The sequence below is a fragment of the Engystomops pustulosus genome, chromosome 10 (genome assembly GCF_040894005.1).
Source record: "Engystomops pustulosus chromosome 10, aEngPut4.maternal, whole genome shotgun sequence".
Taxonomy (NCBI): Eukaryota; Metazoa; Chordata; class Amphibia; order Anura; family Leptodactylidae; genus Engystomops; species Engystomops pustulosus.
Genome location: NC_092420.1, coordinates 65,620,797 through 65,637,504, shown reverse-complemented (window position 1 = coordinate 65,637,504; position 16,708 = coordinate 65,620,797). Strand labels below are relative to the sequence as shown.

Genomic DNA, 16,708 nt, shown 5'->3' with positions numbered 1-16,708 from the left:
TGATAAATCTCTTGCACAGTTAAAGGGGTTGTAAGGTGGCAGACATTGCCCTGCAGGCTGCAGACAAACAAAAGTAGCTCAATACATAAATACAATGTTATCAGCGATTTTAGGCACTTTTAGACATAATGAAATCTGAACTTATAAGGTTAGCTTTTGTTTATACTACCTGATCTCCTTGGAAACGACATATAGACTGTACCCTCCCTGGCCGCGCATGCGTGTTCAGCTGCCTGTGATGAGCAGCCAGTTCCACACTCCCTCCTCCTGTGTGCGCGCGCATCTGTGCACCACAGGAGGTAAAGCTTGTTTGTAGCAGCCGACTCAGTATACAGAGCACGTGCCTTCAGTCAGTGCAGCAGTACAGCAGTCCCGCCCCCGCCTCCTCTACTAGCACAAGCGCACAGCACCAGCAGCCAATCACTGCTGTGCTGTGTATTCTGTGCACGAGCACACTCTGCTTGTTGGGAGCGAAGCATCATGGGACTTGTAGTCTCAATGCAGAGTGCGGCGGCCATCTTGATTCCTCGGTTCCTGCCTGCAGGAATAAAGAGGTAATTCTTTGCAAAAATAGCTATTAACACAAAATTTAAGTGGAAGTTGTTGTAGTAGATTGTGTAGTGGGTGTATTTATCACACCCAGGAGTTTGTTTTGGAGGTTCAGGGACCGTACAACCCCTTTAAGGACTCTCACACAGGTTTTTCTGTTCAAAACAGATCTATTTTGTATCCTCATCAGTTTTTTCTGTCATATTTGCATGGCATCCATTTTTCCATATCTGCAAAAAAAAAATTAATGGTTTCACTTTAGTTGGATGGCATAACACCAGGCTTCCCTACATCATCAGTGGACCCACTTCCATTGCTGTGTTCTATAGGTTTTCATTTGACCATGGATCAGTAGAAAGCAACAACTATGAATAAAATACTTGGGGAAACAACGGGTCAGTGCGCAATCCCCAGCCTTTTGATTAGTCCGTGGCATGGACTAAGGGTGATGCCACACATGGCGTTTTTGTCCGTTTTTTTTTCTTCCAATTATCGTACTAGATAAATAGGTTGTAAGCAGCCAAACATATGGTAAATGGTCAAAAACTGATGTGTTTTTAAAACGCATACTTAGAAGTGGACCAATAACGCCATGGGTGCACCTAAGGTTGGTGCCACACGTAGCGCTTTGTCTGCGCAGACAAAGCGCCACGTGTGGCGCCGGCCTAAGGGTGCTTTCACATGTTGCGTTCTTGGTTTTAATCCGTTTATCATTTCTAGAAGTGAAGGCAGCTGTGAAACTGAACGAAGACCCACCATGTGACTGCGCCCATATGCTCTTTCACACATGCCATATTTTTTTTATTATACTGTCTGTGATTAACAAGTGTGACATACCTGCCCTTTATTTTTTGTGTTAATTCTCATCTCCATTTTTTATTTTTTTCTTCATCTGATCAGTTGTCCAAGAAAAAGTCTTGTATATACTTGAGTACAGTATTTTTCGGAGTATAAGGCGCACCTGATTATAAGGATGAATGACCAGCAGGTGGCAGACCTGTGTACAGTTCCAGGCAGCTGTTGTCTGTTAGTATGGTTCCTATATAAGGCGCACTGGACTATAAGGCGCACCTTTGATTTCTGAGAAAATCAAGGGATTTTTAGTGCGCCTTATAGTCCAAAAAATACACTTTTTGGACCACATACTTCAATACTTTAAGTGGGGCAGCAAACACACTGATGAAAATTTGTATGCATGTTTTTTCTCAGCTGGCGAATACTGAATTTCTCTGACGTGGATACAATACTGATACTTTATCATTGGAGGACCAGTATTTTATGTTCTTCATAGTCTACAATTGTTCAGTGCTGAGTAGTGTGTACACGTGACACCATAGCACCACTACCACTGTGGTGCAAAGTCTGATGCTGGTACTCAAAAATATTACACACATGGCGTAGTAAAGGCAACCTAGTACCATGCAGCAGAGGAGGGGGTTAGTACTTTTCTATCATATTCTAGCTGATTTCAGTCAGCACTATGATGGCTGATGGTTCAAGGCGCAGGTTGGGGTCACACAAGCCACTAGCGTTGCAATCGGGTGCGGCCAGCGATCACTAACCAGAAGCTGGTGTCTTGCATTTAAACAATATAGGACACTTTGTGCTGGTTAGCGAATTACATGTGTTTCACTGGAAATACATATGCAATGAGGCAGATCCCTTTGTTTTAATGCAAGACACTGGTTTCTAGTTACTTGTTTCTAGCTAGGTTAACTAACGCTAGCAGTACGTGTGACTGCACCCTAAGGGTGGTGACACACATGGAGTTTTTAGTTAGGGCATTTTAGGATCGTAAAAAACTCATGCGGTTTTGACAGGTATGACCAATTATCTTAATGCAAACTGGTCAAAAACGCATGCGTTTTCCAAAAACTAAAAACTCCATGTGTGTCACCATTCTAAGGCCGGCGCCACACAGGGGGCTTTGTCTGCGCTTGCAAACGCAGACAAAGTCGCGCCCACCGGGGCGGGCCTCGGCCCGATCGCTTCGGCGTTTCTATGGAAACGCCTGCGATCGGGAACGAGCCGCCGGTGTTTTGCATTAATTTAATTAATTTTTTGCATTAATTCGCCCCGGTGGGTGCGACTTTGTTTGCGTTTGCAAGCGCAGACAAAGCGCCCTGTGTGGCGCCGGCCTAAGGGTGATGCCACTCATGGTGTTTTGAACCCATTTTTGGTCCGTATTTAAGCAGTCCATAAAACGCATCCGTTTTTAAAAAACACATCCATTTTTTAACCATTTTTAATTAAGATATTTGTTAAAACCTGTCAAAAACTGATGCGTTTTTTTTTAACGGACAGCTTAAAAACGGGTTCGAAAAGCCATGTGTGGCATCGCCCTAAGCATTTGTGTCGGACATTCAGAAAAGCACACTTGCTTGTAAGCAATGGGCCTTAATCTGTTACCAGAATGGTATTGTGGTTCGGTCTGCTACGGAACCTAAGGCGTCTGAGGTGACTCCCCCTCCAATCTTGGAGCCTGATTCTTCTTTGGTAAAAGATGACAATTTTCTGCTCCTTTTCACATAACTTGGGAGGAGAGAACAAATTACACAGGGATGTCCGACCACCACTAATCTGCTGTTATTGCCAACTAACAAATATTTTGGTGTGTTCTCGGTGTAGTCACACTGGCTCATATGACTGTGTGATGACAACGGGTGGTAATCTTTGGACAGCTGATCAGTGGGTCCTGGCAAATTCAGATAATGTGGTGCGCCAGGGCTGTACATGTACAGAGGGGAGCAGCCATTGCTGGACTGTCTGTCTTCCTGATCTGCAGACATAGTATTGGAGAATATCTGCAGACATCTAATATTTAATAGTAATCAAGATTTGTTCCTAAGCAACAGTCGCCTCAACCCCGTGTCATGAAATGGTGGAGTGTACGTAGCGCTCACATCTACATGTGCTGGGGTTTAGATCAGAGCTTTTACACTCTGAGATATTTAGCTGTCAGTTTACATGTGATTTTTATGAGGTTATTTGTCAATCACAAATGAGCTTTATGTGTAGAATTAAAGGGAATCTACCTACCGATGTAGATCCCTCATGGCGGCATCATCACTAAACTGTTCAAATCCCCTAGTTTGCTGCTTTGTCCAACAAAATGTAATTATATTAACATGCACAATACCTGCAGAGACTACACGTCTGTACTGCTTGTGAACATAGAGGCACAATGGCTCCTTGGGGTGACTCTACTGACCCTATTCAGGAGTGGAGTATCCTTAGCCCCGGGAGCTCACAGAGGCTACTCCACACCCCAAGTCTCCTCTGCAGGTAACTTGCACATTAATAAAAGTTGTGTCCTAATGCCTGTAAGGATGTATAAAGAGGGATCATGGTGGTTGTTGGCTAATTATGGAACCAACATCCACCCAGCAAAGCCACCGTCTTGGATCAGGTCAACTCTCCCCGTGACTTTGGGGAGCAACTACCCATCGCTATCACCTGTGGTCAGTGCTTGCACCGATTGCCGATGTTACCTCTTCCCTGCCGCTGGGATAGTCGCTGCCGTCACTTAAAGCATGGGAGCTGCCATGTTTCTTCCGATCGTCGCTCCCCTGAACGTCATAGGGGGGCGGCGTTCGGTTGCCTTGACAGCCTCGGGTCTTCCTCAGGCTGTAATGAATCATAAGCAAAAATGCCATATACTGCAATACATTGTATTGCAGTATATGGTAGGAACAATCTGACCATCTAGGGTTAATGAATCCTAGAGGCTCTAAGAAAGAGTAAAGAAAAAAAGTTTAGAAAATGTAAAAAATGTATAAAATATTAAAAATTCTAATCACCCCCCCTTTCCCTAGAACTGATATAAATCATTATAAACGTTAAAATTACAAACGCATTAGGTATCGCCACGTCCCAAAATGCCCGATCTATCAAATTATAAAAACGGTTATGGCCGGCGGTAGCGCCAGAAGATGGCAATTTTTTTTTTCCTTTTTCGTACACATTTGTTTAATTTTTGAAAATGTATTAAAACGCAATAAAACCTGTATAAATTTGGTTTCACCGTGATTGTACAGAACCAAAGATTAAAGCAGTGAAAGTCGTAAAAACGGAGCCCACAAGAATGTGACGCACATGCCCTTTTTTTTTTTTTTTTTAAATTTTTCCACATTTGGAATTTTTTTTCCTGCTTCCCAGTACACCGCATGGAATAATAAATAACATCACGGGAAAGTAAAATTTGTATGGATAAGAATGGATATAAAAATAAATAACATCGCCGTGTCCAAAAGTCCCAATCTATCAAAATGGGAGTGCAAAGTGGAAACTCAAAAAAACCCAGAAATGACGTGGTCATTAAAGGCTTAAAGGGATATTGCCACGAAGACAAGTTTCTTAAATATATCTGTGAAATTCTGTATTTTTGTTAATAACTGTGAATTTGAGAATGTATGTATTATTTTGTTATCCTGAGTATAAGTCCAACCTGTCTATCAGACCTGATGTACACAATTTCAGTTGCCCATAGACACGACCCTGTAACTTCTGATTTTAGAGTTGGCAGACATCCTGCCCGATGCTGTGGAGCTGAGCTCTTCTCTGCTCCCTACATTCCAGGAGGAGCTCACACTGATACAGACACTGACTCCCTGCCCACAAACAGCAGCAGCGAGAGGAGAGCTATAGGCAGATAAGTTCTTTATCCAAGGAGGGGGAGGGGGAGGGAGGCACAGGAGCTATCAAAGTGCATACCTCCCAACCGTCCTGGATCCAGCGGGTCAGTCACTTTTTCAGGCTCTGTCCCGCCCGTTGAGAGGCATGGCCTGGGACATCCCATCTATTGCCATGTGATCTCCTCTCTCCACCCTCACTATGAATACACTGCCCCTTTATTATCATCCTTGCACTTGATAAAGTCCACATCCTTCTCAGTTTAGCCAATCCCCTATCTACACCCTCCTCCTCCGATTAGCCAATCCCCGTCCACACCCTCCTCCTCCGCTGTGCCAATGCCCTGTTGCCACTTTAACCTCTTAACGCTCAGCGTCCGATATATCGGACGCTGAGCTCAGTGAGTTAGCGCTCAGCGTCCGATATATCGGACGCTGAGCTGATGCCGGTTCAGCTCAAGATCTGAGCCGAACCGGCATCTGGAAACACGGGGTGCCGGCTGTGACTGATAGCCGGCACCCCAGTGTAACACCCGCGATCGGAGTTGACTCCGATCGCGGGTGCTTAACCCGTTAAATGCCGCGGTCAGCGCGACCGCGGCATCTAACATGTATCTGGGGGGTCTTTCCCCCACGATCGGCCCCCCCGAACCGTTTTCGGGGTGCGCCGATCGTTGCTATAGTAACTCTGGGGTCCGATCTGGACCCCAGAGTTACCTGCAAGAATTGCCAGTAAGATGGCGTCTGTGACGTCATCTTACTGGCACAGTGCCAGCCTATGCAAGTGCATAGGCTGACACTGATAATACTCTGCAATACATCAGTATTGCAGAATATTATCATGAAGAAGCAATCAGAAGATTGCTTCTTCATGTCCCATGGTATAAAAGTGAAAAAGTAAAAAAAAAAATGTTATTCAATAAAAAAATAAAGTAATAAATCACTAAAAATGCCCAAAACCCCCAAAACATATAAAGAGACATATAACTCAAAAAAAAAGTCTAAATCATAACACAAACCCCACATATATAGTATCACCGCGTCCGTAACAACCCGTAGAATAAAAGTAAATCATTATTGGACCCCCACGATAAACGCCGTAAAAAAAAACTGCTATAAACCTTCCAAAAATTATGATTTTTAGCTATTCAATCCCACAAAAAATGCTATAAAATGCGATCAAAAAACCATGTGTACTCCGACATGATACTGGTGCAAAGTACAACATGTCCCGCAAAAAACAAGCCATCAACCAGCTCCGTAGCCAAAAACGTAACAATGTTATGCCACTTGGAAGACGGCAATACATAAATGATAGATTTTTCCCCACATTAGGGTTTTGTTTGACAAATTTAGTAAAACGTAAGAAAATATATTCATGTCTGGTATCCCCGTAATCGTATCAACCCATAGAATAAAGATAACATGATTATTAGTCTATACGGTGAACACCAAAAAAAAAAGAGTAAAAAATCCAGTACAGAATTGATGCTTTTCTACTCCTGCCCTCAAAAAAAGTTCCTAAATTTTCAACAATAGGTGATACCAACCCCAAAATGGTAACAATGGAAAAAGCATCTCATCCCGCAAAAAAAATGGCATCACATGGCCCCAATAACGCAAAAGCGAAAATTTTATAGCCTTCAAAAGGGGCCAATGAGGAAACTAAAATCCTGGCAGCTGCAGCGCCCTCCTTCCCTTCTGCGTCTCGCTGTGCGCCCATAAAACAAGTAACGGCCACATGTGGGGGGTCTCTGTACTCAGGAGAAATTGCAGAACAAATTGTATGGTGGGTTTTCTCTTTTTATATTTTGGAAATGTGTAAATTTTAGTGCTAAATGAACGTATAAGGGAACAATTTGACCATTCTAAATTTCACCTCCATTTTGATTCAATTACTATGAAGATCTCAAGGGGTTAACAATCTTCGTAAAAGCGGTTTCTGATAGCTTGAGGGGTGCAGATTTGAAAATGGGTTGGTTATATAGGGGGTTTTGATGCTAAATATGTAAAATTTCATTCCAAACTGTATTTATCCCCAAAATAGTCAATTCTGAAAATCCGGAAAAGCGATATTCTTTTTGTAAGCCGCGTGACATCAAAATAAATTATCCAGACATTTCAGAAATTATGAAAATGTAAAGTAGACAAATGGGAAATGTTATTCAGCAACTTATTTAGGTGGTAAATCTATCTGCCTGGAAACGCAATGATTTTGAATTTCGAAAATGGCAAATTTTTCAAAAAATTTATCATATTTTCTTTTTTTTTGTAAATAAACGCAAAACTTATCAGCCAAAATTTACCACTAAAATGAAGTACAACATGTGGGGAAAAAACAATCTCAGAATCGTTTTGATAAGTAACAGTGTTCAAAAGTTATAACCATATAAAGCGACGCAGGTCAGAATCCAAAAAATCGGGCTGAGCCTTAACCTGCAAAATGGCTGCGTCCTTAAGGGGTTAAAGTCAGTGCAGTTATGCAGACTCCGCCCAGTACACCTTTATACCCTCCATTTCCGTCATGTGACTACAGCACACTGCTTCCTGTTATGTGACTGTACCCCTTCAAAACCTGCTAGCATGCAGCACAGAGCAAGAGCTACTACTAGTACACACACAGCGGTCATTGTAGGTGTCTACATGTGTCCTCATGTACCTGCACACTGTACAGGTATTGTCTGAGACCTGAATATGTACTGCCCCAGGGCTTGTCGCCATTTGTAGTCTGGCTGTATCCCTCCCCTTAGTCCAGTTTAGAAACTTGCCTGAAACTCTTTACCAGATTCCTGTATACTCTGTGTGCTCTGTGTCCCGTAAACCTTGTGCCTGCTGTGTGCCCTCTGTGCCAGGCACCCTGTTCCTTGTTCCCTGCAGTTGTGGTGCATGTATCACATTGTGCTCACTACTGCTACAGTCTATCTTCATATCACTGCTGTCAGTATATACTCACTATTGTCTGGACTTATAGACTTATAGTTCACATATTGAAAAGCAAAGTATCCATGTTGTTTGTTATAGTACCCCTTTGGGGAGATAAATAAAAGTGGGGAAAAAAGTAAAGTACAGCGCTTTGGAATTTGATGGTACTACATAAATATATTGGCCACAGGGCGGGTGCATTATACTATGTGTGGGCCGTTAAGGTCGATATTATACTATGGGGCGGGCAAGGGTTGGGACAGGGTGTGTGGTTTGGGGAAATTGGAGGGGCTTTTTGTCCCTCTTTCTCTAACTCAAAAGTTGGGAGGTATGCATAGTGTGCGAGCACATATATAGCAGAGCTGACCGTGTATAATAGGCATCTCATGATTCTTATTATCTCTGATTTGTCTCATCTCTTTTATGTGTCAGATACTAGAACAATGTTCACAAGGTAAATGAAAGTGTATATAAACCTTGTAGCCTCATAATCTAACCACATTTTCAGCTCCTAGAACTAGATGGATCATGAATTGTATGCTTAGAGTCCTCACCGACACCTTAGGATCATCACTGAGTGATAGGAGCTAAAACAGCAATAACACTGTAAAACTGTAAAGTAAGGGGTTAAATGATCTTTATTGTGTACACCTCACTAGGGGATTGAGATGTGAGCATTTTCTTACTTGGAAAAACCTCTTTAAGGATGTCTTAAAAATAAAGGATTTCTTTACTTTTGACTCCTTTAGCCTTATATGGACCTGTTAATCTAATGAACAAAATAGGTGTTTTTATATCCTAGGGCTCCCTGCACACGGGTGCAAATAATTCCACAGGTAAATCTGGCCTGAAACGTACAGTGAATCCAAACCGGAGGAACGGGCTGGCCATACATTGGTTAAAGGGCACCTACCACCACAAATCTACCTATAAAGGTAGATTGGGTGGTAGGTGGATCAATGGGACGTGAGGATTAGCCCTTTTAAGGGCTAATCCTCACGTCCCTGCACTTTTTTGATAACTTTAATTTGATATTTATTCAAATTTACTTAGGCGGCTACTCCACGCCCCGGTAGCCACTTTACCCCTCCTACTCACCCATCTTCGGCGCGCAGCTCCGCGTAGCTGCGCGCCCTCGTCCGGCGATCCTGCCGTCTGCGCATGCGCAGAAGAGCAGGCCCGCGCCTGTGCGGTCACAACTCCGAAACAGGCGCGGGCCTGCTCTTCTGCGCATGCGCAGACGGCAGGATCGCCGGACGAGGGCGCGCAGCTACGCGGAGCTGCGCGCCGAAGATGGGTGAGTAGGAGGGGTAAAGTGGCTACCGGGGCGTGGAGTAGCCGCCTCGTGTAATCTCATATGCGGCTACTCCACGCCCCGGTAGCCGCATAAGTAAATTTGAATAAATATCAAATTAAAGTTCTCAAAAAAGTGCAGGGACGTGAGGATTAGCCCTTAAAAGGGCTATCCTCACGTCCCATTGATCCACCTACCACCCAATCTACCTTTATAGGTAGATTTGTGGTGGTAGGTTCCCTTTAAATGCTCAGCTTTATAGAAATGAGCAGAGCTTGGCTTCAGTACCATACACTGCTTATGGTCAAGTGTGGAGCTGTTTTTGGAAGAAAGCTGCCATGTTTTTTTTCAATTCTTGGACAACCCCTTTAAGACTGCAGCTGTGTGATTGGTGATATTAGCTGATAAGAATTTGCGATCTTCATTATGCAAGGACCTTGGCTTCTGTAAGTATATTATGGGGCATATATTGTGTCTTCTTGAGTACAAAAAGGTATAAATCACTAGTTTTTGGTTTTTTATTTGTTTTTTTTGCTACGCTTTTTTGTGTATAACAAAAAAACTGAGCAGTCCAATTGTACAAAACTTTTCACATGTGGGATATGGTGAGCTAGCCGTCTCTGGGGGGGCTTTACGAGCCTCCATGCTGAGGCTTTGTGCCTAATTTATGAAGAGGCCCGCCAGGGGTATCAGGACAAGCATGAAAAATACACTTCTTCCATGCTCCACATTCCCTGCTCCATCTGCACAGGGCCCGACTTTCTGCATCCTGATAAACCTTTATTCCACATTGCAGTGTGATTTGCATGAGCTCCTTCTATGTTAGATGGTATCTCTCATTCTGTGTAGAGGCATCTGAATATAAGCCAGATGTATATACTCATTCCAGAGCTCGCTCCTTCCAGCTTGCTATACTTGGTCCTCACCGCTCATCCTATGCCTAATAAGGTTGGTCTTGTCTGCTCTCTATCAGCGGTGCTAACATCTGCAGAGCTGTGAACGTGTGCAGCTACTGTACAGATAAAGTAATTGTGGTCCCCTATACTGTGTGTAAGGAATAACCATGACGCTTGGTGCAACCCCTATTGTATTCAATGATATCTGTTGGGCAGCATTGGAATATTTTGTCAGCAATCGACATGATGTGGATTTCTATTTCACAATATATGTTGGTAGGAAGAGGCATCAAAAAGTAGCATTTAAAGGGTTGTACCAAGTAAAATTGTTATACACGATTATTTGAATGGCCACCCACTGATGATGACCATGAGGGTCCTGTTTTCACTGAATGTTAAAGCGACAGGTCAAGGATTTTTCCTGCTGCTCTATTTGATACTATGGGAGTGACTGTAATTGCTGAGCACAGCGCTGGGTATCTCCGGACACTCCCATTCACTGTCCAATTGAGTGGCACAGATGGTCAAACAATATCCTCAGCAATTTTTGATATAGCCATAGAATCGAATGGAGCGACAGGATGCATGCTGAACCGAACGCTTCATTCAATTGCTGGGAATGGGCCCCTTGTTCTCATGATACATGGGGTCCCAGCATTTGGACCCCCCACTGATCAGATTGTTACCCTCTATTCAGAGGATATGTGTAACAATTCATATAACCCTCCCCTGCTCCCCCCCCCCCCCAATTTTTAAAGGGAGGGGGGCTTTTGGGTAACTTCACATTTTACACTTTGTTTCCCCAAAGATTCTTTCTTATGAGTTACATAAGGGGGGGAGTAGCCGGATGTCAAGGCATCTCAATATATGTTGTGGCTAGGATACACTAATAAGACACAGCCTTGGCCGCCACCTCCAGGAGTTTTGCTGATAAAAATTTTTCTCCCTTATTAATGGCACCACAACTGTTGTGTGGGATTGCAGCTTAGCCATAAGAGTTGTGCTTTGTTCATTCATCTGCAGAAATTACTAATTGTTGCTGTGTATTTGTGTATTTTCAGGTTCTGAAAGAAGCCATCTTTATTTGGTTGACTACAAAAGTAACCCATTGTAAGTATTCTCTTTATAGCTATGACATTTATGTTGCACTATAATCTCTTCTACTGATATGAGAGGGAATGAACTTCACAAGAAAGAGCCTTCAATGTGCTGGAATGAGAACAGCAATCTTTTGGCAGGAATAGTTTTTTTTGCAGTTTTCCCCTCTGTTTCTTATTCTCAGTTTTTCCCTGAACCAGTGGATAAGAGAAAGCTGCGATATTACCCATAGACGATAGAACACAGCACTCGCAGGGTATCTCAGGGGTTCCTGTTCGCTCTTTAAGTGAGTTTTGTATGTACCCAAGATCCATGCTATTGAAATGAGTGGAAGGACACATGCTCCACCCAACACCCCCCCCCTTCCCCATTCTGCGGATTGTTGGTGGTCCTGTTCATCCCGTTAGATCCTTTTAAATTCCTTATAGCACCAAATCCCAACCACTTTCTTTTTGGGTAATAACAACACGGCCTCCTCCAATAGTAATTGGCAGTGGATGCTTTTATAGCAGCCTCCTGCTCTACCGTTTTTTGTTCCTGTAGCGCCATGGCTACAGCAATAGCCCCTATTAAATACAAGTACTGTTGGCTCGACCTGTGAGCAATGGTGGAAGTCCTGGTGGTCTGGGGAGCCCAGGATGAAAACTCATCTTGTGATCCAATAATCCTTAATATAGACTATGGAGGCCTTTTTGCACTTATGTTTTCTTTTCTGATTATTTGGTGATGCTGCTATCTGCACCGCTCTGACATTGTTGGATAACTCCTCAAGCTACCATGCTGCCTTGTAAGCAAGCTTGTATGTGTCGGGACCGAATGTTTAAGACGCCAATTAGAGTTTATTACTTTGTGCCCCCACTTCATGACTGATTTGTCTCAGTGATGGCACAGTAGTTTGGCAGGTAGGGAGTCCTTGCATCATATTTCTCTGATAAAAGGACTTCTGTCCACTGCACTGTGATCCGCTTGTGGCATCTGACAGGACATGGGTCAGTTTCTGCAAACCAAGAGTCTGGATATGACTCCAGATCTAAACATTTGGGTTAAAAGCTGCATAGATCAGCTGGGATTTGTGGCCAGGGCTCTTGAAAACATAAAGCTGTAACCCCTTTATACAGTCATATGAAAAAGTTTGGGCCCCCCCTATTAATCTTAATCATTTTTAGTTATCAAAATTTGGGTTTTTGCAACAGCTATTTCAGTTCGGATTCTTAATAACTGATAGACACAGTAATATTTCAGGATTGAAATGAGGTTTATTGTACTAACAGAAAAGTTACAGCAATATTTAGTAGATCCTCCTTTTGCAAAAATAACAGCCTCTAGTCGCTTCCTGTAGCTTTTAAAGGGGTTATCCAGTCATAAAAAGCTACTTATGGCCTGGCTGGGACAGGCTATTTAAAAATAATAAATGTGTACTTGCCTCCTCCGGCACCGCCGATGTCCCGCGCCGTGGTCCGTTTGACCCGTGGCCCTGTTTATTTACAGCCGCACACAGGGAGCTTCCGCCCGCTCTGTGTGTCTGGTTCCTGCCATCCGTCCCTATCTCTCAGCGTTTTAAGCACTGGGAGATGGTGTCGGGTTGGGGCTTCCAGCCGGCAAGAAGCTCCCTGTGCGCCCTTGTAAAAAAACCGGCGCATAGATGAGACGGACGAGGTAAGTACACTTCAGCCCGGCCCTAAGTAAATTTATATACCCGGATAACCCCATTTTTTGACCATTCCTCTTTACAAAACAATTCCAGTTCAGTTCAGTTTGATGGTCGCCGAGCATGGACAGCCCACTTCAAATGATCCCACAGATGTTCAATGATATTCAGGTCTGGGGACTAGGATGGCCATTCCAGAACATTGTAATTGTTCCTCTGCATGAATGCCAGGGTAGATTTGGAGAGATGTTTTGGATCATTGTCTTGCTGAATTATCCAGCCCTGGTGTAATTTCAACTTCGTTACTGATTTTTGAACATTATTCTCAAGAATCTGCTAATACTGAGAGGAATCCATGCGACCCTCAACTTCAACAAGATTCCCGGTGCCGGTATTGGCCACACAGCCCCAAAGCATAATGGAACCTCCACCAAGTTTTACAGTGGATAGCAAGTGTTTTTCTTAGAATGCTGTGTTTTTTGGCTGCCATGCATAATGCATTTTTGTATGACCAAACAACTCAATCTTTGTTTCATCAGTCCACAGGAGCTTCTTCCAAAATGAAGCTGGCTGTTCCACACGTGCTTTTGCATACCTCAGGCGACTCTGTTTGTGGCGTGCTTGCAGAAACTGCTTCTTTCGCATCACTCTCCCATACAGCTTCTCCTTGTGCAAAGTGCACTGTATTGTTGACCGATGCACAGTGACACCATCTGCAGCAAGATGATGCTGCAGGTCTTTGGAGGTGGTCTGTGGATTGTCCTTGACTGTTCTCACCACTCTTCTTCTCTGCCTTCCTGATATTTTTCTTGGCCTGCCACTTCTGGGTTTACAAGAACTGTCCCTGGGGTCTTCCATTTCCTTACTATGTTTCTCACAGTGGAAACTGACAGGTTAAATCTCTGAGACAACTTTTTGTATCCTTCCCCTGAACAACTATGCTGAACAATCCTTGTTTTCAGATCATTTGAGAGTTTTTTTGAGGAGCCGATGATGCCTCCTCAGAGGAGATTCAAATAGGAGAACAACTTCCAAGTGGCCACCTTTAAATACCTTTTCTCATGATGCATACACCTGGCTATGAAGTTCAAAGCTCAATGAGGTTACCAAACCAATTTAGTGCTTCAGTAAGGCTATATTCATAGGAATGTATGGGGGACGTATATACGGCCGATATACGTCCCCCCCCCATAGACGGCAATGGGCGCACGGCGCCCAACGTGAGCGGACAGTACCCCGTAGAAAGGCCAATGGCCGTATGAATGTCGCGTAAGTCAGTAAAAAGTAGTTAGGAGTATTCAAATCAAGCAAATGATACGGGTACTTTTGCACCTGTCAAATTTTGTTTTAATGCATATTGCACATTTTCTGTAAGTACAATAAACCTCATTTCAATCCTGAAATATTACTGTGTCTATAAGTTATTAGATATATCAAACTGAAATAGCTGTTGCAAAAACCCAAATTTTGATAACTAAAAATGATTAGGATTAATAGGGGTGCACAAACTTTTTCATATGACTGTATTTACAATGAAAAATGGCCGCGGTTGTTATAAAAGCCAGTTATAAAGCCCCTCTGTTATATTATCCACCATTCCTGCCGAGAGCCTGGATCCGACCCCAAACATCACGGTCCAAACAGAAGAATTGTTAAAAAGAAAGCAACGATCCAGCTCAATTGTCTCCATAAAATTCATAGTCGTCTTTATTCATTTTCGACACATTTCATATTCATAAGGCGCACACAGACTCATTTTATCATGCCATTTCAATGATGGAGATGATGCACCTGGAGCAGGGATGCATTGCCTAACGTCGTGGCCTGCACCCTGCTGTCCGGCACACCATTGAGTGCTTTCATGAGTGATGGAGGTGCTCATTGGTGCAGGAAGTTGGGGAGCAGTGAGCACCGCTCCTGATTTCTCTCCTGCTGCTCTGTAGTGTTGTGATGCTGATGTGTTGGCGTCAGGACCCAGAGTAGAGTGGTGATTGGAGCAGGAGAGGACACGGGAGTAGTGAGTACAGAACTTATTAGTGACTACTTCGGGTCCTCTACTGCTCCAGCTGCCGCTCTATCTCCAGTAATGCACACGTCTGCTCTGGGGTCTCCAGTGTTAGTTGTCTAGTTTGAGCTTTGTATGTATTGTCTCTTCTTTAGGGTCTTTTTTATATATTGCTTGCTCTGGGGTCTGTATCTGTTATTGTAAAAATGCAGTATTTGGTTTCTGCTGTGCTATTTAGCACTGTGGTTATTGATGCATTCAGGGTGCTGGTTAATAGTGCGGCACTTGGGCCGCCTTAGGTTTTGCCCCCTGCTCTAGAGACTCCCAGAAGAGCTGAAGAGTAAAGCTAATCAATTGTGTTTTTTGTCTTTCTTTCCTCTGTCCACTTGGTGGCACTGTAGACCATAACATTGGTATTACCAAGATTGATTGTCATGCAGTATTGTAAAGCTGTCAGGTGCTGGATGTAGGTATACGGGGCTAGATGTTACCCGTTCTCTCATTGTAAAATATACATGCATAGTATACAGCTTTCATGTCTCTGTGTAGCAGACTATACCTCCTACACATTGTATTTTGGAAGGATATAGATATATTCTTTACAGATCTGCCAGGAGCTTTCCTGTTTCTCACACCAAACATCAAGTACAAATTACTCAGAACCTTCCCTTCATTTCCATCCTTGTCTTGTTTTAGGCTTTATATCGTCCTATAATTCGCTATGTTGCTTATATCACCTCTGTAATATGACATTCAGCAGAGAATGGCTAACCTCTGTATGCGTTTATTCCGGGCAAACAGAGGTAAAGGTAGTGTGGCCCTTTTGGAGTCTGAGTGTTATATTGTAGAGAGTTTATAACACTGTGTAATACAGTCACAGCTACTGACAATCGTGCTGATTTTAGGATTTCACCTATGGCACAGCACGCATGGGGCCCATAGAAAGGGTAAATGTGATTACAGAGATTTCTAAACGACTTTTTTTTTTTTTTTTTTTTAAACAAATGTGTGATTTGGTAATTATTGAAGTGTATTTGTAGCGGATGTCTCGGCGCTAGTAAATGTAACTTTAAAATTGAGGAGTAATAAGCAAAAACTTGTTAGCAGCTTTAATGAGTGTTGAATCACAGCTAGAGGAAACCGCTGGTTATTTGCAACTGCAAAAATGTATTCCTTTGGTAAGAAGTGATAAAAAAAAATGCATACTAATGACTGCGATCCCAGGGTAAATGTTCGTTTTTCAAAACTTTTAGGTCTGCAAAAATCCACATTAACAAATTCTAATTTTATTACATTACATCTTGTGTTTAAGATGTAGTAATGAAGCGAGACGTGTTCTGCATATTACCAGCAAAAGAGATTTGTGTAGATTTTACTGAAAGCAATATCAGTCCTAAAGAAAAATAAAAGCTGCCACAAATGGGACTGTCATATATATTAGATTATTGCATGGAGAACAGTTATCCCAACCCAATACACAGAGAACATGGAAAGGAAAGTCCAAAAATCCAGCACTGTAAAGGAATTTCTTTTATTTGATCATCATATTAAAATTGGGCTTCTGCATGATTATAATGATCATAATGCTAATCCTACATATAGTGATTATAATGATAATCCTACATATAATGATAATCCTACATATGATGATTATTGATTATAATC

The 16,708-nt window shown here is 42.8% G+C and overlaps 1 protein-coding gene across 2 annotated transcripts in view; it reads left to right on the top strand.

Moving 5' to 3' along the window:
* ZNF644 (zinc finger protein 644) overlaps window positions 1-16,708 on the top strand; it is a 51,401-nt gene that overhangs the window by 12,425 nt on the left and 22,268 nt on the right. For both annotated transcript variants that reach the window (XM_072128900.1, XM_072128901.1), the window contains exon 2: window positions 11,354-11,402. The gene's annotated coding sequence lies outside the window, so the exon portion shown is untranslated. The remainder of the gene's footprint in view (window positions 1-11,353; window positions 11,403-16,708) is intronic.